Source organism: Schistocerca americana, chromosome 1, assembly GCF_021461395.2.
Source record: "Schistocerca americana isolate TAMUIC-IGC-003095 chromosome 1, iqSchAmer2.1, whole genome shotgun sequence".
In the NCBI taxonomy this organism is placed as follows: domain Eukaryota; kingdom Metazoa; phylum Arthropoda; class Insecta; order Orthoptera; family Acrididae; genus Schistocerca; species Schistocerca americana.
In genome coordinates this window covers 755,524,909-755,549,142 of record NC_060119.1, presented here as the reverse complement: position 1 = coordinate 755,549,142, position 24,234 = coordinate 755,524,909, and the positions used below count along the sequence as shown (strand labels likewise).

The following is a 24,234-nucleotide window of genomic DNA, read 5'->3' as shown; positions in this document are numbered from 1 at the left end:
GCAAGTGCACCTCACACACAACTTCTACAATCAGCACCTCTGAACAGAATGAGACTGTCTTATGAATAGCAATCTGGAGTGGGGTGGGGTGGGGAGGGGAGAGGCATAGAAGGGCATGGGAGGCGGGGGGGGGGGGGGGGGAAGAGTGCTGTCTGATGGAGCGTGCAGGGACTGCCAGGCACAGTGTCGTGTGTAGGAGGGGGAATGGGGAGTGGAAAAGGAGAGGAACAGGGAAGGGGAAAGGATGGACACACATGTTGGAAGAGGACAGCACCCAAAGAGGGTGAGTGAGTGTAAAAAGGGAATAGGTGACAGTATAAGAGGCAGAAACTGTTGGGTGGAGGTTTGATTGAGGCTGGGATAATTTTGGGATGCAGAGTGTGTTGTAAGGATAACTCCCATCTCTGCAGTTCAGAAAATCTGGTGGTGGAGGGTTGTGAGGCAGCTATTGAAATCCAGCTGCATGCTGCATGTTGTCACAAGATGCTAGATTTTATTCTTTGCCACAGTTTGGTGGTGGCTATTCGTGTTGGACAGCTGGTTGGTAGTCATAACAGTAAAAAAAGTTGTGTAATGTTTGCAGCAGAGCCATAACACAACTTGGCTGCTATCAAAGGTGGCCTAACCTCTGAAGGGGTAGGATAATCCTAGGGCAGGACTGGAATAGGAAGTGCTGGGTGGGTGGCTGGATTGATTGGACAGGGTTTATGCCTGGATCTTGAATGGGGATATGATCCCTGTGGCAAGGGATTAGGAATGGCATGGACATGGTCTAGGATGTTGTGGAGGTTAAGTGGGTGTCAGAGCACAACTGTGGGGAAAGGCTTTGGCCAAAATGTATAACAATATTTTTGTTGTCTGTCTTCAACTCATCTTTACAGTGCATAGCAATCTGTCCTTTTCCTAATACTGTTGTTAGGTTTTATAAAAAAATTACTCTGCAATAAGTTCACAAAAATGTTGTTTCTAAAACTTGTACACAGACTAATCAACTTGGGAGAATTTTGGTGTACAAATTTTGAGAAGTTGTAATGCCTCTTGGAGCAATAATTGTGACCCACATGACATAGAACTTGCAGAATGTGCAGCATATAGACTGATCTTGCCAGATTTTGCAACTTTATCACAACTGTCCACAGAAATGCAGCACTTCAAAAGAGATCTCATTTTTGAAATGTGGAAGTGAGATTAGTACTTGCTTTACCAAGAACTGGGTGCTGTGGGGTGCGCATAGAACATGCAATGTTGTTTTTCATGTTAGTTTTGATATGGTGAAGTTACTTAGCCGCTGTAGTATTTGTTATGGCTGACATAAAGCAAACACAAGGATTTTAAGAAGCAACATGCTTTTTTCAAGCATAAAAATTCTACTGGGGGAGTCGGAAGCAGTAACAGTGGATCAGTGTAGCACATATTCTACCGTTGCCAGCTACCAGGCTAGGCCATGGCTGCGTATGACATGCAAGCTGTTACCTTTTTATATGCTGACTGCTGTGTTGTCTTGTCGCTTGATGCCAACCATATACTGGTGTTGATCAATTCTGTCTGCAGTAGTTCTGTCAAACTTAAGTTCTGCTTCTTGTGTTAATTCTGTGTTGTGTTTTAATAGTCATGCAAGAATGAGTATGGAAGCAACTCTTTGGCAATCTCATATTCTACTTAACCTGAGTTACCTCTTTTCATTATTTTGACATAAACTTAAAATCCCGATTACACTCTGGCAACTAAAGGAAAGACCTTCAAAAAAATAAAACCCTGCTTATGTCAGTTTCCTTGCTGGTAGTAAAGAGCTCGGCCTCTAGAAAGCATCTGGTATTACGTGGGTTGGAACACTAATTGTGGCAACTATTTATTTACAGTTCGTACAAAATAGATACGTGTTTCAAAGTTTTACTGACCTTCAAAGTAGTCACCACCATTGTGAATAACCCATTGCCAGTGGTGTGGAAGTCGTAGGATACTCTTAGCAGTGCCAGTTACATTGGCAGTTCGAGCGGCGCAGTCTATTGCCTGACGAATTTGTAGCAGTTCTGAAGCGAATGCCGTGAAGTGTTTCTTTCAGTTTAGAAATAGAGTTGAACTCGCGAGGGCTTAAGTCAGGGGAGTGCAGTAAGTCGTATAGCACTTAGCAGCCCCGTCAGTCAAACAAGTCAGTAACAGCTTGCACTGTACGTGCTTGAGCATTGTCCTGCAAAATGATGGTCAGGTACTGCAGAAAGTGTCATCACTTCTGTCTCTATGCTGTTCGCCAGTAGTATGAATTAATACATCCAATGTGCTCCAGCCATCTCCTCAAAGATTTATGTTAATAGGAAATCATTGTGAAATAAATGGTTAGAATTCATAGCTACACAGAAACTAAAAATTGGCTTAAAGTTTCAGGATAATGTAGTTGAAGGCCAGTGCACAAGTATACTGTGTGATCTTCATGTTGTAACTTACTATTTTGAGCTTTTAAGGGGAGTTGGAAAGCTCTATCCTGACAATGTTAAATTTAGTGACTTGGCTTCCCTGTATTTCAGGAACCACTGTAGCTATTGACATGAAACATTTACAGTACTTTAAACTGTATGTTCTGAGTCTGCATTTTTTAATTACATGGTTAACATTTTGTGAACTTTTTCTTACATTATCCTAAATAGTTTTAATTATACGTAACATTGTTTTTCCTTTAGTTCAGTAGACTAAGGATATGTATGTTATTATTCCCTGAAAATTTGAATGCTGTTCTGGAAGTGGTTTCAGAGATTTAGGGAAAAATGCACTAGAAAATGTAAGTTTTCTGGAACGTCTCCTAAAGTTTCAAGACTGTAACTCACTTGATATATGCTTAATTTTTTATTTTCAGTCACTCGGAAGCACCTTGCACCATACTGTATATCATCCTCTTGATCTTTTTCAGAGGTTTTTTCTTCATTCTGGACTCCTTAGTGGCCAACTGTGCTGCGTACTCTGCTTTATCAATGCGAACCTTTTCCATCTGTTCAAGTTCTCTGATGCAGTTTGCTCCAGGATTAATTGCCATATGCTGTAGTGCTTTCATCCTACCAATGTTATCATCATTAAAAGCAATAACAGCATCACTGCCGCCCCCCTCCCTCCCTCGCACTTTAGTATCTTCATTCCAAAAAAAAACATTCTTTGGTGAGTGAGTCCATATGAGATTATTGAACAACTCCATGGGATTGAGTCTGATCATGCATACATTTCTTCAGTAATTCAGGACTTGCCAGGTCTCTGTAAATAGGTTTTATGATATCCATGCTGCTGGGATGGAATGTTTGATTGTCCAGTACTCAAACAGTTCATACATTGTGGTAATTGCACCATGAATCAGGTCCAGGAGGGCAAAGGCTGTAGTTCATCAATCATTTTGTCTGCCAGCCTGCCTCTTACAGTTTTACTATTATAAAGTTTCTTCTTGTCTCTCAAACTTCGTTTCAACTTCCTCAACCTGGTGCCCATCCTCTCCTGCACATTACCTTTATAACTCAGCAATCCACAGCCTTCTGTATAAAAAATTACCGATTTTATTAGATCTTGAAGTAATGCATGTAAAAATTTTAACTTTTATAACTAGTGTAGATTATATTTAAAAAAAGAAAATAAAATACTTTCCATGTTTATAAGTGATACATAGATCATTTTATTCAGGAAACTGCAAATTTTATAGTGAGATAAAAATTTGAAAATGTGAAAAAAAATTCCGTTCTAACTCCCCTCAAAGATGTCTTTGTGACTGTATGTAATATCATTCATTATAGGATGGTTTTCATTATTAAAAGAATTATTTTTGGAGCATAATTTTCAAAATATCTTTGAGGGGTTAAGACTTCCTCTCAGAATATAATTGTCACTAAGCATAGGAAGGTGTAGATGACCAATATACAGGGTGTTGCAAAAAGGTATGGCCAAACTTTCAGGAAACATTCCTCACACACAAAGAAAGAAAATATGTCATGTGGACATGTGTCCGGAAATGCTTACTTTCCATGTTAGAGCTCATTTTATTACTTCTCTTCAAATCACATTAATCATGGAATGAAAACACACAGCAAGAGAACGTACCAGCGTGACTCCAAACACTTTGTTACAGGAAATGTCCAAAATGTCCTCCGTTAGTGAGGATACATGCATCCACCCTCCGTCGCATGGAATCCCCATAAACATGTACCAGCTTTGGATGCGTGTCTTTCGGTGTCTTGCCAAGCTTAAAACAAATCTTAAAATTGATCCTTTTCTCATTCATTGTCCTGTTCCCATTTCTTAGTCCAACAGGTCTAACTCGGAACTCACACGATGCTTAACTGAACTATGGTGGGTGCAGGTTGTCAACAATGGCCGCTACACAGGTGCAGCGTTGTGAGTCAGTAGTGTTGCTCAATCGACTGTTCTGACTTCATTCACCAAACTTTGTCAGATGTTGTATTTAGAAATTTGATGAGAGCCCTTCATGCAGCTCATGCCTTGAGCCCTGTAAGACTTTTCTTAGACGTGATGGATGTTAATGGCAGCTACTCCCAGTTAAATATATTTTTTCTTTTTACAATTGCTCAGAAAATGTTAGAATTGTTCTAAAAAGCATGAACCAAATGTAGCTTGTATTTAGATGAGGCAGTTTGCTTTCTCTAATCATAGTTACTCCTTGTCGACCTAGTCACTTCTCAAATTCCAAATCAAATTGTTTGTGTGCTGGTCGCTCTCACTTTTTTAGCGAAGAAAGTCCAGTCCCTGCTGTTGCTGTCTGACTCTGCACTTGTCCGAAATTTTTATAGTAGTAGGGATTGTTTGGAAAGGACACCTTAGTTATACTGTTTGAAAGTAACCAGTTTTGGATGGTACTCCAGTCAAAAAGCCAACATGGATAGCCAGTGTGATATGGTCATCAGGGAGACGATGCCAAAGTGGTTACCTTCTGCCCCAAACTGAGTAGGAAGTCTACTTAACCCAATTTAAACAAGTGAGAGTGTTATCTTAAAAGGTTCCGAACACAGCTTCAGTGATCGCACATAATGTGACTGCTCAGTTGTTGGGAAACTAATGGCATATTGCGTAGTAATGTTGGCAGCCACTGCCTATTCATTTGCATTCATGCTTCATCAAGCATTATTGGGACATAATACTTGGTTTCTGAACTGAAACCTTGAGACATGAAACACCCTTTTATTGATTGTGAATTTAACAGCCTTTAGCACAGTGCATAGATATTTTCCCATGAGCAAACACACATTACCAAATGCTGCATCATCTCATTAAGAGGGAAATCAGGGAAACTAACAATATTCCACAATATGTGGCAACAAGAACTTTCCCTACCCAATGGAAGAAAAACATAGTTCGTCAATTCTGCAACCTGGCAAAAGTCTGGCATGCAGAGCAAGTTTGGTTATCAACTGATTAGCTTAACAGCAACTCTGTGCAAATACGGAGCAGGTGGATAATATTGTTCCACCTTCATGAAAACAGCGATTGTTCACTTTTGTAGCTTCAGGATGTAGGCAGTTGAATGTTTCACAGGCAGGCCCTATAAAATAAAGCAAGGTATTTAAAGGAATCATCCTGCATTAAAACTACTTTATTCTGCATCAGTCCTCTTCAGTCTGGTTCACCCAATGAATTGCACAGTTCTGTCATTTGAGAAACTGTGTTAATATTCATAATATGCCCTTCGAATAATATTTCTCTCTGTGTCATTGCAGCTATTTAAGTATGGCTGTTGAAAGTGAAAGGTTTTTCTTTTGCTCTTCAGGAACGGTTGCAGCCGACAAAACAAAATTGTTCGCACGGAAAATGCCTACGGTGCACATCGGGTGTTTTTGGTGTGTACATACACATCACAATTGCTTGCAACACTTTTGCCCTTCATGGCCATTTTATATTGTACTGGTAACATATCATACCAATGAGACATACAGTACACAACATTGAACAATGGAAACTTCTGGTAAGAATATCAACAATTAGGAAAAGACAGTGCTACTTACATTAAGGTGGCATACTGAGTTGCAGGCAGGCACAATTAAGGCACGTACATAAAGCTTTCGGCCACAGCCATCATCAGCAAAAGAGAAACACACACCATTCATGCACACAACTGCCAACTCCAGCCTCTCAGGCCGGAATGCTAAGCTGTGATTGGCAGCCATGTGCATGAGGTGTGTCTGAATGGTGTGTTTTTTCTCTTATGCTGATGAAGGCTATGGCTGAAAACCTTGTGTGTCTTAATTGTGCCTTCCTGCAACTTAATGTGTTGTCTTTAGGGTAAGAACCAATCTGTTTTTTCCTACATTATACAAAACTCATGCCAATTAAACATAATTTACAAAAGTATAGGAATCAATAGCAATTGTGAAATATTCAGTGATTTGACCATCAGTTCAAGATGCCATTGCTGTGCCTCACGGTCAGAGTGCTGGGTATTAGCCTGTTAACCAGAGTTCAGTTCTGCCAAGTGGCCAATAGTTTTTTGCCTCTGTTGTGTTAGGTGCCGACTGTCTTTCCTTGGTAAATTGTTGTCTTCGTGAGCGCAACACTGGTGTATATTTTTTATAGTCTGTTTCAAACTCTCAAGATTTAAAAAAAATTCCATCCAAGTTATTTTAAAGGCATTTGTTTTGTAGGAGTAAGAGAATATTATGACTACGTCATTTTAGATTAATCAGACTTCTAGCAAAATTTTATCTATTCTGAAGATCGTATTTGAACTGTATGGGTGAATAACTCATTAAACAATTATTAAATTTTTTGTCATGAATGAAATTGGTAATGATACACTTTTCATCAAATTATGCACTCAAATGTAAACAGTAAACTCAGCAGCAGTCCTTTTGCCCTTTTATTCAGGAACATTGAAGTTCACTATCACTTTAAATTTTGAAAAACAACTAAGCCCGTATTAAGTTGCCAAAGAGAAATTTGTGTGCATGCACAAAACTATTCATGGAAGTAATGGACAAAATGGGAAAGCAGATGCAGCAGAAAAATCATTAAGATGAAATTGAAAGCTCATAAATATTCGTCTCAAAGTATATACACATACTCTGGGAAAAGTAAGTTAAATTATTCAATGTAATGGGTCTGAATAAGGTGTTAAAATTGTCATACAATATTTATTAAAATCTGGTTGGATGTGTATAATGATCCGCCAGAGATACGCATGTACAAAATTGCATGACCTTCCAGTTGACAGGCCAAGTGTAGAATATAATTTTACAGTTAGTGGGATCATTTCTCCATAATTTGCAAGGAAAATAGAACTCAGTAATTTCAGAGACATGGGGCCTGAATATGCTGAGTCTTTGTGGCATTAAATGACTTTGTTAGTCATCTGTGGCACAGTGTTAACTTACGCACACCTTTGTTATATTCATGCTACGTTTGGCACTCATCTGCAAACAAGACAAAAGAATCAGAGGGATGTGAATGTTAAGTACTACCACGGAACTCCAGAGCCTCAAATGATGCCACACAGCTACCACATAACAATACAGTTTTCCTCTGACTTGTACATTAATGCAGAAATATCTCTGTATTTCAGACAGGTAAGCGGTATAGTACATATAAAAAACAGTAAGCAGTAATTACACACAATCACAGAAAATCAAAACAGTCTAAAAGTAAAATCGTACAATAAGAACAACAAATAGTGTTAAAAGTGAATTACGTGTGGCGCTGTCACTGTTTCCAGTGTGTGTTGCTTTCCCATTGGTGCAAGTTTGACACAACTGTAGATAGCAGAACTTATCAAGATGAGTGAACAGTTTTGTTTTGTCGACGTATGTGTGGTTGTCATCCCATACTTTCCAAGACTACTTCAGTAAATAACACATCAAATTCTGCCTTGTAAAAGAAGGAAAGAAATTTGTTCCTTAATGGAATATGCAAACAATGTTGTATTGGAATTTGATATCTCTGGTAACTTCTATGGCATAAGGTAGATAACCGAGCGAGGTGGCGCAGTGGTTAGCACACTGGACTCGCATTCGGGAGGACGACGGTTCAATCCCGTCTCCAACCATCCTGATTTAGGTTTTCCGTGATTTCCCTAAATCATTTCAGGCAAATGCCGGGATGGTTCCTTTGAAAGGGCACGGCCGATTTCCTTCCCAATCCTTCCCTAACCCGAGCTTCGGCTCCGTCTCTAGTGACCTCGTTGTCGACGGGACGTTAAACACTAACCACCTACCTACCATAAGGTAGATAACAAAGTACGAAAATTCCTCCTATAACTGAATGACTTCTGCCCATGATTCAGGAAGGTTCACTAGCTCCTTGACCTTACAATGAATAGGACTACATTTCTGTTCTCAAACATCTGTGCTCAATATATTGTAGGTTACTGTTGTTTCCATGAACCATGGACCTTGCCGTTGGTGGGGAGGCTTGCGTGCCTCAGCTATACAGAGAGCTGTACCGTAGGTGCAACCACAACGGAGGGGTATCTGTTGAGGCCAGACAAACGTGTGGTTCCTGAAGAGGGGCAGCTGCCTTTTCAGTAGTTGCAGGGGCAACAGTCTGAATGATTGACTGATCTGCCCTTGTAACACTAACCAAAACGGCCTTGCTGTTGTGGTACTGCAAACGGCTGAAAGCAAGGGGAAACTACAGCCCTGATATTTCCCAAGGGCATGCAGCTTTACTGTATGATTAAATGATGATGGCGTCCTCTTGGGTAAAACATTCCAGAGGTAAAATAGTCCCCCATTCGGATCTCTGGGCGGGGACTACTCAAGAGGATGTCATTATCAGGAGAAAGAAAACTGGTGTTCTACAGATCAGAGCGTGGAATGGCAGATCACTTAATCAGGCAGGCAGGTAGGTTAGAAAATTAAAAAAGGGAAATAGACAGGTTAAAGTTACATATAGTGGGAATTAGCAAAGTTCGGTAGCAGGAGGAACAAGACTTTTGGTCAGGTGAATACAGGGTTATAAATACAAAATCAAATAGGGGTAATGCAGGAGTAGCTTTAATAATGAATAGGAAAATATGAGTGTGGGTAAGCTACTACAAACAGCAAAGTGAACGCATTATTGAGGCCAAGATAGACACGAAACCCACACCTACTACAGTAGTACAAGTTTATATGCCAACTAGCTCTGCAGATGACGAAGAAATTGATGAAATGTATGATGAGATAAAAGAAATTATTCAGGTAGTGAAGGGAGACGAAAATGTAATAGTCATGTGTGACTGGAATTTAACGGTAGGAAAAGGAAGAGAAGGAAACGTAGTAGGCGAATATGGATTGGGGCTAAGAAATGAAAGAGGAAGCCACCTGGTAGAATTTAGCAGAGAGCGTAACTTAATCATAGCTAACACTTGCTTCAAGAATCATGAAAGGAGGTTGTATGCATGGAAGAACCCTGGAAATACTAGGTGGTTTCAGATAGGTTATATAATGGTTAGACAGAGATTTAGGAACCAGGTTTTAAATTGTAAGACATTTCCAGGGGCAGGTGTGGATTAGGAACTATAGATTAAAACTGAAGAAACTGGAAGAAAGGAAGGAATTTTAGGAGATGGGACTTGGATAAACTGAAAGAACCAGAGGTTGTACACAGTTTCAGAGAGAGCATAAGGGAACAATTGACAGGAATGGGGGAAAGAAATACAGTAGAAGAAGAATGGGTAGATTTGAGGGATGAATTAGTGAAGGCAGCAGAGGATCAAGTAAGTAAAAAGAGGGCTAGTAGAAATCATTGGGTGACAGAAGAAATATTGAATTTAATTGACGAAAGGAGAAAATACAAAAATGCAGTAAATGAAGCAGGCAAAAAGGAATACAAACGTCTCAAAAATGAGATCGACAGGAAGTGCAAAATGGCTAAGCAGGGATGGCTAGTGGACAAATGTAAGGATGTAGAGGCTTATCTCACTAGGGGTAAGATAGATACTGCCCACAGGAAAATTAAAGAGACCTTTGGAGAAAAGAGAACCACTTGCTTGAATATCAAGAACTCAGATGGAAACCCGGTTTTAAGCAAAGAAGGGAAAGCAGAAAGGAGTATATAGAGGGTCTCTGTAGAAGGGCGATGTACTTGAGGACAATATTATGGAACTGGAAGAGGATGTAGATGAAGATGAACTGGGAGATACGTTACGATGTGAAGAGTTTGACAGAGCACTGAAAGACCTAAGTCGAAACAAGGCCTCGGGAGTAGACAACAGTAGAACTACTGACAGCCTTGGGAGAGCCAGTCCTGACAAAACTCTACCATCTGGTGAGCAAGATGTAAGAGACAGGCGAAATTCCCTCAGACTTCAAAAAGAATATATTAATTCCAATCTCAAATAAAGCATGTGTTGACAGATGTGAAAATTACTGAACTATCAGTTTAATAAGTCACGGATGCACAATACTAACACGAAGTCTTTACAGATAAATGGAATAACTGGTAGAAGCCGACTGTGGGGAAGATCAGTTTGGATTCCGTAGAAATATTGGAACACATGAGGCAATACTGACCCTATGACTTATCTTAGAAGCTAGATTAAGGAAAAGCAAACAAATGTTTCTAGCATTTGTAGACTTAGAGAAAGCTTTTGACAATGTTGACTGGAATACTGTCTTTCAAATTCTAAAGGTGGCAGGGGTAAAATACAGTGAGCGAAAGACTATTTAGAATTTGTACAGAAACCAGATAGCAGTTATAAGAGTCAAGGGACCTGAAAGGGAAGTAGTGGTTGGGAAGGGAGTAAGACAGGGTTGTAGCCTCTCCCCAGTGTTATTCAATCTGTATATTGAGCAAGCAGTAAAGGAAACAAAAGTTCGGAGTAGGTATTAAAATCCATGGAGAAGAAATATAGACTTTGAGGTTCGCCGATGACTTTGTAATTCTGTCAGAGACAGCAAAGGACTTTGAAGAGCAGTTGAACGGAATGGATAGTGTCTTGAAAGGAGGATATAAGATGAACATCAACAAAAGCAAAACGAGGATAATGGAATGTAGTCAAATTAAGTCGGGTGATGCTGAGGGAATTAGATTAGGAAAGAAGACACTTCAAGTAGTAAAGGAGTTTCGCTATTTGGGGAGCAAAATAACTGATGGTCGAAGTAGAGAGGATATAAAACGGAGACTGGCAATGGGAAGGAAAGCGTTTCTGAAGAAGAGAAATTTGTTAACATCGAATATAGATTTAAGTGTCAGGAAGTCGTTTCTGAAAGTATTTGTATGGAGTGTAGCCATGTATGGAAGTGAAACATGGACAATAAATAGTTTGGACAAGAAGAGAATAGAAGGTTTCGAAATGTGGTGCTACAGAAGAATGCTGAAGATTAGATGGGTAGATCACATAAATAATGAGGAGGTATTGAATAGGATTGGGGAGAAGAGAAGTTTGTGGCACAACTTGATTAGAAGAAGAGATCGGTTGGTAGGACATGTTCTGAGGCATCAAGGGATCACATATTTAGCGTTGGAGGGCAGCGTGGAGGGTAAAAATCGTAGAGGGAGACCAAGAGATGAATACACTAAGCAGATTCAGAAGGATGTAGGTTGCAGTAGGTACTGGGAGATGAAGAAGCTTGCACAGGATAGAGTAGGATGGAGAGCTGCATCAAACCAGTCTCAGAACTGAAGACCACAACAAAAACAAATTTGCAATATTTTTTTAAGCTTTCTTGTAGTAACACATGTATTAACTGTAATTTTCAGGGCAGGAAAAGTGGGAACCCTGTTTCTTGCACACATATGGCCTTAATTTTTTTTTTGTCTCGGCATTTCTTCTCAGTAAGTGTTCACTTCTTCACTCCCATTTAGTTCCATGTCTTTGATTTTCTGACCTGTCTCCCTCCTTCCTCGCACTACTTCTACTGTATGTAACGAATGCACTTTCTGCTCTTATTAACTTGCAAGATGTTTTGTCAGTGATCGCTGACTTGCTTATTTATTACCCTGTTGTTTACTTTTAAGCTCTGCCTGAAACCTTCCAGCCTCTCCAGGTCTCTTCCAGATGTATGATCTTCTTTCAGCAAGGGTAATCATTATGCTTTGTAAAAAAATACTACCAGCCGAAGCTCTTTCATTCCTATTGCTTAGGTCATGTGTTTGTATTCTTCCTTCTCCTCCTCTTCCTGCTATTCAATTCCAATCACTCATCACAATTAAATTTACGCCTCCATTAAATATTTGAATAATTTTTTTTCTCGCCTTACATTCTTGCAATCTCTTCATCTGCAGAACTAGTTGGCACATAACTTAGAATCCCTGCGGTGGGTACGCACACGCGTGCGCGTATGTATCTATGCAGCTTTGCAAAATCAGTTTTTTTCACAAAGTATTTCAATTCCAGGAGGAATAATATTCACTACTCCCAAATCAAAAGTTTACAATGCCTGATCCTTCTGTCCTGTATAGCAGTCAATGAATAAAACAAAATCTTTGTTTTTGTAAAGAGCAATCAGACATTCATTAAAATATTCTACTAGTCTTTCCTTCATTTTGTCACAGCTTCATCAGGGTTTTGTGCAAGTGCCCTGTTCACCAGTTGCTGAACTTGTGATCCAAATACACCATTGTTTCTTGCAAACACAAGTAAAATAGAGCAAAAAGAAAGAATGCTTTAAGAGCATAGTGTAAGGTGTGACTGTGGGAACGTGACATGAATATGAATATGGTGTACACTACATATAGTATGTTCTCCAACTAATGGAACTGTATGGGTCAATTTCATTTCGTAGTTAAAGCCAAACTGATCTGTGTAGACAAATGCATCTTCATACTGGTAGAATTGGATGTTATTTGGTGCAGTAAACTTCTTGGAATAGATCTTAAAGTTCATTGACATAGTTTTTGCTTACATATTTGATATTGCTGCTTGTTATTATGTATTTTCTTTTGAAAGTGAGTAACCTATGCAGTGAAGCTTTAAAGTTCAGACCAATTTGTTTAGCCCCCTGCGGGCACGGGGGTTAGAATAGGCCCGAGGTATTCCTGCTGTCGTAAAAGGTGACTAAAAGGAGTCTCACACCATTCGCCCTTTATGTGATGGTCCCCACTCCTCTCTCTCTCTCTCGCTCTCTCTCTCTCTCTCTCTCTCTCTCTCTCTCTCTCTCTCTCTCTCACGCCCCCCCCCCCCCCCTGCAAAAAAAAAGTAAAGTAATTCCTGGAGAGCCAATCAATTGGGGAAGGGTGCCTTACATGGTGCATTGTGCATTGAGAACCTTAGCCCACTTTCTTGTTGTGGTATTGCAGTCCTGCTCATCCTCCTTATCTTGAGTGAACACACCTTCCTGGGTGCATTTTTCTCCGCCCACTATGCAGTGTTGTTTTCTGTGCTGACAATCACTAGGGAATTCCTTGTCTCATATCCAGCACGGGAGCAAGTCAGTTGTAGTGTGGCCCCTTGTACCCTGTTGTTTGTAGCCCCCTGACTACACAGGGATCGCTCTGCTGATGCCTGTGCCGTTCACTCTCCACGTATGCTAAGAGTCACCTTGGGGCATCGGGACTCCGCGCAATGGCCATCCTGCCTGGTGGCGTTTGCTGCGGCTGGGTGGTGCCTGTGGGGAGGGCCCCTGGTCGGAGTGGTGGCATCAGGGCGAATGACGCACAATGAAGTGTACCACGTCATCACTTGCTGGTGATAAACGCCAGCAGTCCCTAAGTGTTCAAAGTCTCAGCACAATGCAAGGAAGCATGGTCCTAAATTGTTCCCCTCCCTGACCACACTATGGGAGGAACACCAGGCTAAGGATGACAGCATACCTTATTTGTCCCGGTACGTCTTATTTAAGAGTGCTGATAGAGACTCCTTTGTCTCTATGAAGCCTCAGTTTTTTTTGTAGATCATTTAGAGGACAAGTTTGGAGAGGTGAAGGGCTTGCCCAAAATATGGTCAGGGTCAGTCTTGATGAAAACAGCATCCTTTGCCCTGTCATGGGCATTACACGCTTGTGACAAGCTGGGGATATTTCAGTTACCATTATGCCTCATAAGAATTTAAATATGGTCCAGGGACCTTCTTTTGCAGTCTGACAAGGAGCTGTGTGCCAAATTAGAGCGACGAGGAGTTAATTTCGTCTGGCGTCAGTCGGGGTCCGAGGGATAATCAGGTTCCCACTGGTGCCTTCATCTTGGCCTTCGAGGATGACACATTACCTTAGAAGGTCAAGGTGATAGTCTGCTGCTGTGATGTCAAGCCATATATCCCTCCCCAAATGCGGTGCTTTAAGCACTGGAAGTTCGGCCATATGTCTTCCCACTGTACTTCCAGCATCACATGTGGAGATTGTGAATGTCCATCCCATCCCAAGACTACATGTGCCCCTCCTCTCATCTGTGTCAACTGTGGAGAGCATCATTCCTCTTGCTAACCAGACTGCAGGATTTTACAGCGAGAAAGGAAAATTGTGGAATACAAGACCCTGGACTGACTCACCTACACTGAGGCCAAGAGGAAATTTCAGCGTCTACATCCTGTGGCTATGACCACCACTTATGCCACCACTATGGGAACAGTTGCAGCCCCATCAATTCCGCGAGTTCCAGTTGGCTCTGAGCCGTAAGACTACACCTGCCCCCTTGATGGTGGGAGGCACCTCCCTCTCTGTTGCCTCCACAGCACCTACCTCGGGAGCACTGTCGCCCCAACCATCAGGGACACCAGTTCCCACTTCTCTGCTGGAGAAGTGCAAGTCTTCTTTGGCTCCTCTTGCTAGTAAGGGGTCCCTTGGTTCACTCCTTCCCAGCTTCCTGCTAGTGTGAAAGATGACACCCGCCATTGGCTGAAGCTGCCCAAAAGCAGCTGGTCATAGGGGCTTCACGATCATCCTCAGTCCTGGAGACTGTATCAGTGAAAGCCTCCCAGCCAGAGAAACCCAAGGATCAGTGAGAGAAATCCAGAAAGGACATCCATCATTTCGGTGCTAAAACCTGGTAAAAATCTGCTTGATGTGGATAGCTATCGGCTCATCAGCCTTGCCAATGTTCTCTATAAGCTGCTGGAGCATAATGGTGTGTCAGTTGGGTTGGGTCCTTGCCATGTGGCCTACTGGCTCCATGTCAGGGCGGCTTCTGCCAGGGTCTCTCTACCACTGATAATCTTGTCCTTTTAGTCTGCCATCCGAACTGCCTTTTTCAGATGCCAAAACCTGGTAGTTGTTGTTTTTTTTTTTTTACATAAAGCATACGACACAACCTGGTGACATCATATTGTTGCCACATTGTATGAGTGGGGTCTCTGGGGTCGCTCCCGTTTTTTATCTAAAACTTACTGTCGATCCTAACTTTGTGTCCAGATTGGTGCCTCCCATAGTCCCCCGCCCCCCTCCCCCCCTATTGACAAGAATGGCGTTCTGCAGGGCTCTGTATTGAGTGTATCTCTATTTTTAGTGGCCATTAACAACTTAACAGCAGCTGTAGGGCTGTCGGTCTCCCCTTCTCTGTATGCGGATGACTTCTACATTTTGTATTGCTCCTCCAGTACTGGTGTTGCGTAGTGGCACCTACAGGGAGACATTCACAAGGTGCAATCATGGGCTCTAGCCCATGGCTTCCAGTTTCTAGCTGTGAAGTTGTATGTCATGCACTTCTGTCAGTGTCGTACCATTCATCCAGAAACTGAACTATATCTTAATGACGATCCACTCACTGTAATGGAGACACATTGATTCTTAGGACTGGTTTTCGACGCCCGATTGACTTGGCTACCTTACCTTCGTCAGCTAGAGTGGGAGTGCTGGCAGCACCTCAATGCTCTCTGCTGTCTGAGCAACACCGACTGGGGTGCAGATTGCTCTACGCTGCAGCAGCTCTACAGAGCTTCAATCCCGCCTTGATTATGGGAGTCTGGTTTGTGGTTCGGAGGTGCCTTCAGTGTTGCGTTTAAGTGACACAGTGCAGCACTGTGGCGTTTGCCTAGCGATGGGAGCTTCTAGAATGAGTCTGGTGACCACTGTCCTGGTGGACAATGGAATATCCGTGGCCTACTGTCCAACAGGGTGGATCTCCAGCTGCTCCTGTGATCGCAATGTCTACTTGTAGTCTGTCTCCAAGAAACCAAGCTATGTCCTCAAGACCATTTTGCTCTTTCCCATTTTACTTCACTACGAATCGACCTATCTCTTACTGCGGGGATTCCTGCTCATGATGGGGCCACGCTGCTTCTACGACATGATGTTTGTCATTGTTGCGCGCACGCGCACACACACACACACACACACACACACCTACACTTACAAGCAGTTGCTGCGCGTGTTTTCCTTCCTGAATTTACCTTTTCCCTCTGCACCATTTATACCCCTTCGTCCTCTGCTATCGTGAAGGTGGACCTGATGCAGCTTGTTGCTCAGCTTCCTCCACCCTTTCTGCTTCTTGGTGACACCAATGCCCGTCATCCTCTTGAGGTTCGCCTGTCTGATAGGTTCTCTTTTGGCAGATCATCTTAATCTTGTGTGTCTTAATATTGGTGAATCCATGTTTCTATCTGATTCCACACACACTTATTCACACTTAGACCTCTCAATCTGCTCTGCCCAGCTTGGTCGACGTTTCAAGTGGTGTGCTCTTTCTGATACTTACTCGAGTGACCACTTCCATTGACAGACTCGCCTGTACAACCATACCCAATCACAGTGGCCCGGTCATCGGAAATTCTCTCTTGCTTACTGGAGGCTATATTCCTCCTTGGCAGTCTTTGACGAATGGCCATTTACCAGCTGTGATGATCAGGTCGAGCACCTCGTAGACATTATTCTCTCGGCTGCCGAATCCTCTGTCCCTCGTATTACTACTCCTCCCCGTCGGGTCCCAGTCCCTTGGTGGACTGTGGAGCGCGGCAGTGCACTTAGTGTCTTTCACCGTCATCCTACGTTAACTAACTGCATCCGCTACAAGCAACTACGTGCACAGTGCCGTCTCACTATTAAGGAAAGCAAGAAACCATGCTGGGTTTCCTTCTTCAGCTTTTTCACTAGCTTTATTCTGTCCTCTCTCATTTGGGTTGGCTTGCACTGGCTTTCCGGAACTACCGCCAACTCCCAGATCCCTGGTCTGACTGGCGGGATATGTCATAGTCGACCCTGTCGATGTTTCCAACGCTTTGGGCCGGTACTTTGCGGAGGTTTCAAGCTCCACACACTACCATCCTGCCTTCCTTCCTCGGAAACAGGCGGTGGAGGATTCTCGTGGAATCTCTTTTTCTCTCTTTGAATCGAAATGCTACAATACTCCTTTTACTATGAGGGAGCTCGGGCATGCTCTTGACTCATTCAGGTCTTCTGCTCTTGGGCCCGATACGATCCATGTCCTCATGCTGCAGAAGCTTCCTCCTGCGGGAAAACGCTTTCTCATCGATACCTACAACCGTATTTGGACTGACAGCGTATTTCCCACGCTTTGGCATTAAGCTATTATTATTGTTCCCTACCTAAGCCAGGTAAAGATAAATCTCTTCCTTCCAGCTATCGTCCAATTTCCCTTACCAGCAGCGTTTATAAGGTGATGGAACGCATGATCAGTGGTCAATTAGTGTGTTGGCTGGAGTCACACCATCTTCTCACTAATAACTCAGTGTGGGTTCCGAAAGCGCCGCTCAGCGGTTGACCATCTTGTCACCCTGTCGACATTCATCATGAATAACATGCTGCAGAAGTGACAAACAATGACTCTATTCTTTGATTTGGAGAAAGCCTATGATACCTGTTGGCAGACAGGCATTCTACATACTGTGCACAAATGGGGCCTTCGCGGTCGTCTTCTCACTTTCATCCGGGAATTTTTGACAGACAGTTTTCCGGGTACATGTGGGTTGCTCCTTATCCCACACCTTTTCACAGGTGAACGGGGTGCATCAGGGCTTCGTACTGAGTGTTGTCCTCTTTGCCACAGCCATCAACCCAATTATAGACTGCCTTCCAGCTGGCATTTCCGGCTCTTTTCGTTGGCTTTGCTATTTATTGCAGCTCCCAGCAGACGTGTCTCCTGCAATGCTGTCTTCAGCATTGTCTGGACTGTCTCTATTCGTGGAGTGTCACAAATGGTTTCCGCTTGTGTCAACAGGGTGTATACGACCCGGGACAACCGGGAGATCCGGGAAAAACCCGGGAATTTTTTCATCCGGGAGAAAACCGGGAAATACCCGGGAATTGTTTAAAATTCCGGGAATTTTTCATTGTTTTAGTTTTCAGTTAAATTTTTGTGATGTTGACTGGTAAGAACCAATACTCTAACAAAGGATATTATTATATCCCGCTACTGCAGAATAATACTGTAGCAACAAAAGATAAATGGGAAAAAAAACGAAAATAAAACTTAAGTTGCAAAGGAGTGTGCCTTATACAACAACAAAACAGTGCTCATACAAGCATCTGCCAACAGTAAAATGTGTCGAAGGCTTTAGGAACACTGTTGTTGTTGTGGTCTTCAGTCCTGAGACTGGTTGGATGCAGCTCTCCATGCTACTCTATCCTGTGCAAGCTTTTTCATCTCCCAGTACCTATTGCAACCTACATCCTTCTGAATCTGCTTAGTGTATTCATCTCTTGGTCTCCCTCTACGATTTTTACCCTCCACGCTGCCCTCCAACACTAAATTGGTGATCCCTTGATGCCTCAGAACATGTCCTACCAACCGATCCCTTCTTCTGGTCAAGTTGTGCCACAAACTTCTCTTCTCCCCAATCCTATTCAATACTTCCTCATTAGCTATGTGATCTACCCATCTAATCTTCAGCATTCTCCTGTAGCACCACATTTCGAAAGCTTCTATTCTCTTCTTGTCCAAACTATTTATCGTCCATGTTTCACTTCCATACATGGCTACACTCCATACAAATACTTTCAGAAATGACTTCCTGACACTTAAATCAATACTGGATGTTAACAAATTTCTCTTCTTCAGAAACGCTTTCCTTGCCATTGCCAGCCTACATTTTATATCCTCTCTACTTCGACCATCATCAGTTATTTTGCTCCCCAAATAGCAAAACTCCTTTACTACTTTAAGTGCCTCATTTCCTAATCTAATTCCCTCAGCATCACCCGACTTAATTAGACTACATTCCATTATCCTTGTTTTGCTTTTGTTGATGTTCATCTTATATCCTCCTTTCAAGACACTGTCCATTCCATTCAACTGCTCTTCCAAGTCCTTTGCTGTCTCTGACAGAATTACAATGTCATCGGCGAACCTCAAAGTTTTTATTTCTTCTCCATGAATTTTAATACCTACCCCGAATTTTTCTTTTGTTTCCTTTACTGCTTGCTCAATATACAGATTGAATAACATTGGGGAGAGGCTACAACCCTGTCTCACTCCCTTCCCAACCACTGCTTCCCTTTCGTGCCCCTCGAATCTTATAACTGCCATCTGGTTTCTGTACAAATTGTAAATAGCCTTTCGCTCCCTGTATTTTACCCCTGCCACCTTCAGAATTTGAAAGAGAGTATTCCAGTCAACATTGTCAAAAGCTTTCTCTAAGTCTACAAATGCTAGAAACGTAGGTTTGCCTTTCCTTAATCTTTCTTCTAAGATAAGTCGTAAGGTCAGTATTGCCTCACGTGTTCCAGTGTTTCTACGGAATCCAAACTGATCTTCCCCGAGGTTGGCTTCTACTAGTTTTTCCATTCGTCTGTAAAGAATTCGTGTTAGTATTTTGCAGCTGTGGCTTATTAAACTGATTGTTCGGTAATTTTCACATCTGTCAACACCTGCTTTCTTTGGGATTGGAATTATTATATTCTTCTTGAAGTCTGAGGGTATTTCGCCTGTTTCATACATCTTGCTCACCAGATGGTAGAGTTTTGTCAGGACTGGCTCTCCCACGGCCGTCAGTAGTTCCAATGGAATATTGTCTACTCCGGGGGCCTTGTTTCGACTCAGGTCTTTCAGTGCTCTGTCAAACTCTTCACGCAGTATCGTATCTCCCATTTCGTCTTCATCTACATCCTCTTCCATTTCCATAATATTGTCCTCAAGTACATCGCCCTTGTATAGACCCTCTATATACTCCTTCCACCTTTCTGCTTTCCCTTCTTTGCTTAGAACTGGGTTTCCATCTGAGCTCTTGATATTCATACAAGTCGTTCTCTTATCTCCAAAGGTCTCTTTAATTTTCCTGTAGGCGGTATCTATCTTACCCCTAGTGAGATAGGCCTCTACATCCTTACATTTGTCCTCTAGCCATCCCTGTTTAGCCATTTTGCACTTCCTGTCGATCTCGTTTTTGAGACGTTTGTATTCCTTTTTGCCTGTTTCACTTACCGCATTTTTATATTTTCTCCTTTCATCAATTAAATTCAATATTTCTTCTGTTACCCAAGGATTTCTACTAGCCCTCGTCTTTTTACCTACTTGATCCTCTGCTGCCTTCACTACTTCATCCCTCAAAGCTACCCATTCTTCTTCTACTGTATTTATTTCCCCTATTCCTGTCAATTGCTCCCTTATGCTCTCCCTGAATCTCTGTACAATCTCTGGTTCTTTCAGTTTATCCAGGTCCCATCTCCTTAAATTCCCACCTTTTTGCAGTTTCTTCAGTTTTAATCTACAGGTCATAACCAATAGATTGTGGTCAGAGTCCACATCTGCCCCTGGAAATGTCTTACAATTTAAAACCTGGTTCCTAAATCTCTGTCTTACCATTATATAATCTATCTGATACCTTTTAGTATCTCCAGGGTTCTTCCATGTATACAACCTTCTTTCATGATTCTTAAACCAAGTGTTAGTTATGATTATGTTGTGCTCTGTGCAAAATTCTACCAGGCGGCTTCCTCGTTCATTTCTGTCCCCCAATCCATATTCACCTACTATGTTTCCTTCTCTCCCTTTTCCTACACTCGAATTCCAGTCACCCATGACTATTAAATTTTCGTCTGCCTTCACAATCTGAATAATTTCTTTTATTTCATCATACATTTCTTCAATTTCTTCGTCATCTGCAGAGCTAGTTGGCATATAAACTTGTACTACTGTAGTAGGTGTGGGCTTCGTATCTATCTTGGCCACAATAATGCGTTCACTATGCTGTTTGTAGTAGCTTACCCGCATTCCTATTTTCCTATTCATTATTAAACCTACTCCTGCATTACCCCTATTTGATTTTGTGTTTATAACCCTGTAGTCACCTGACCAGAAGTCTTGTTCCTCCTGCCACCGAACTTCACTAATTCCCACTATATCTAACTTCAACCTATCCATTTCCCTTTTTAAATTTTCTAACCTACCTGCCCGATTAAGGGATCTGACATTCCACGCTCCGATCCGTAGAACGCCAGTTTTCTTTCTCCTGATAACGACATCCTCTTGAGTAGTCCCCGCCCGGAGATCCGAATGGGGGACTATTTTACCTCCGGAATATTTTACCCAAGAGGACGCCATCATCATGTAATCATACAGTAAAGCTGCATGCCCTTGGGAAATATTACGGCTGTAGTTTCCCCTTGCTTTCAGCCGTTCGCAGTACCAGCACAGCAAGGCCGTTTTGGTTATTGTTACAAGGCCAGATCAGTCAATCATCCAGACTGTTGCCCTTGCAACTACTGAAAAGGCTGCTGCCCCTCTTCAGGAACCACACGTTTGTCTGGCCTCTCAACAGATACCCCTCCGTTGTGGTTGCACCTACGGTACGGCTATCTGTATCGCTGAGGCACGCAAGCCTCCCCACCATCGGCAAGGTCCATGGTTCATGGGGGGGTTAGGAACACTATGCAATGCTTTATAACAACTAATTGCCTCCGATGAGCGTGACGCGACAACTGTTTAAATTACATTCGTTTGAGGAGTTGCGGGCGGGCTCTTGCGCATGCGCAGTCAAGTCATGTATGAGTAGTACCTTCTCCCGCTTCTGGTTACGGAAGTGTGGCTGGGCGACACTACTTCATATTGCCCCTGTTCAGAAATATCGTAGATCGGGGGCTGATGCACAGAGCAGTCAGAGTTGTGATGGGGAGGTGGGTCGCCTCCACGTGACCTATGTTTACGTTCAGTGATTTTGTTGTTTCCTCTTCGTTTAATCCTCTCACGTTAAATGATAACAAAACGGGTTTTTTTGTGGCCGGGAGCTATTAAAAGAATTAAAATATGTTCGCATAATTATGGCAGGCTAAAATATGTTAAGTTTCAGTTATTATTTCCACCTTTGACAGTCAAGCATTAATCGCCTTACAGAACAATGAAGTTATTTTTGCCACTTTGCTAAAGAGATTTGGCTTTTATTAATCCTTTCTACTGAGGCAGTCAATTTATTTGAAACGAAGTGTTTAATTTCACGCCATTGGCTAGTTTCAACTGTTTGCTGCATTTCAAGTGCATGTATTATTCTATAATAAAGAACCAAACATGAGTACTGATACTCCACGAAAATTTACATACGGATGTGCATTTTAAGCCGAATTATGCATTTTAGTATGGTTCGTGAAATCCCAATGCTCTTGAAGTATCCTTTGATGTCATGTTTATTTTATGGCATAATGTAAGATCTTTTAATGTTTTACACGCACGAACATATGGGCTTTCTGCGTCATCGTAGCTGCGCAAGTGCGGTGACGCCAGTTATCTGGCGCTTTCTTGCAATTGCTGAAACAAACCTATTTCTAACAGGTCGCGGGAAAATATTGCGAATGGTGGTTTGAAAAGCGTTGCATTCAAAGCAGATTTCCTTTTACGCAATATGAACTATGTGCAAGAATGTACGATGAATTTCTTAAATCACAAAGCGTTAGACTCTCATTTAAAAATCAACTCTTTGAGGACGACCATTTAGAAGAATTTCGAGCCCAGAAGATGAGACATTTTCGTCGTTATTAAAAATTTTACTGGCACATTTCTGTGATGTATCTTGAAGTGTAACACACGCAAAAAAGATCAACATTATATGCGGAAGCTTAGCTTCTCGGGCTACCGCCCACTTTGCCAGACATTTTAGCAGATGACATGCGAGCTGTGGCTCACGTTTTCAAGCTTTTTAAAAAGCAATAATATGACAAGAGATTTGATTTCTACCTGGGGACTCCGGTGTCTTGTCGCTATCCTTTAGATACTCTTCATAATGTCTGACGTTTCAGATTTGTTTTTTCTTCCTTTCTGTTTTGGATCTCGAAACGGTTTTTTACACTCGCAGTCCCAGCATTCTATGGTTGTATACTGGGTGCTTATGACCTTAGATGTTTTGCGCCCTAAACCCCACAAAAAAACTTCGATTCTTGATGTGTTCTGGGGCTCTGAAGTTGTTTACACCGACAGCTTGCTGGCTGATGCTAATGTTGGCTTCACCTATGTCCACAGAGGCCATGTTCGACAGGATTCCTTGCCCGCTGGCTACAGTGTATTCACTGCAGAGCTTGTGACCATATCACGTGCACTTCAGCACATCCGTTCCTGTTCTTGAGAGTTGTTTTTTCTCTGTTCTGACTCCCTGAGCAGCTTACAAGTTACCGGCCAGTGCTACCTTCACCATCCTTTGGCACCGAACATCCAGGAGTTCATCTCCGCCCTGGAATGGTCCAGTCGTTCGGTGGTGTTTGTGTGGACCCCAGGACATGTCGGAATCCCAGGCAATGAACTTGCTGACAGGCTGACCTAACAGGCTACATGGAAACCGCTCCTGGAGATGGGCATCTCTGAAACTGAGCTGCTTTAGGAGACAAAGTGGCATAACAGTATGCACAACAAACTGTGTGTCATTAATGAGACACTGAATCTTTGGAAGTCTTCACTATGGGCTTCTTACAGGGAATCAATTATCCTTTGTCAGCTCCGCATTGGCTATATGTGGCTCACACATGGTTACCTCTTCCGTCGCGAGGGCCGAACTCGGTGTCGCTGTGGCTTCCAAATGACAGTCGTGCACCTCTTGCTGACTGCCCACTTTCAGCTGCTCTGTAGTGGGCTTTTAACTTTTCCAACACCTTACCTTCGGTGTTGGGCAACAGTGTCTCAACAGCAGCTTTAGTTTTAAGTTTTATTTGTGATGGTGGGTTTTATCATTTCATCTGAGTTTCAGCGCATGTCCTTTGTCCCTCTGTGTCCTCCACCCATGAGCTTTTAGTTTGGCCGTTTTAATGTGTAGCAGAGTGGCTGGCTTCTCCTTTTTTTATTCTCAAGCTCAGCCAGCCATGGTAATATGCTTTCTTGTTTTTAATCTCTTCTCCCTGTTTCTTGCACCTCTGTGGTTTTCTTGTCCTATTTTGTCCATTGTAGTGTTTGTTGTCCTCCTGTCAATCTTCTGGTCCTTCCTTTCCCCTTTTGTGCCATAAGTCTTCTTTTTCTTCTTTTCCTTGGGTAATTGTTCTA

General features: G+C 42.3%; 1 protein-coding gene across 2 annotated transcripts in view; it reads left to right on the top strand.

Annotated features, from left to right (window-relative positions):
* LOC124545335 (PC4 and SFRS1-interacting protein-like) overlaps positions 1-24,234 on the top strand; it is a 48,305-nt gene that overhangs the window by 16,800 nt on the left and 7,271 nt on the right. The window contains exon 3 of one of the 2 annotated variants that reach the window (XM_047124244.1): positions 15,240-15,243. The exons of the other annotated variant lie outside the window; for it this stretch is intronic. The gene's annotated coding sequence lies outside the window, so the exon portion shown is untranslated. The remainder of the gene's footprint in view (positions 1-15,239; positions 15,244-24,234) is intronic. 2 annotated transcript variants of the gene reach the window in all.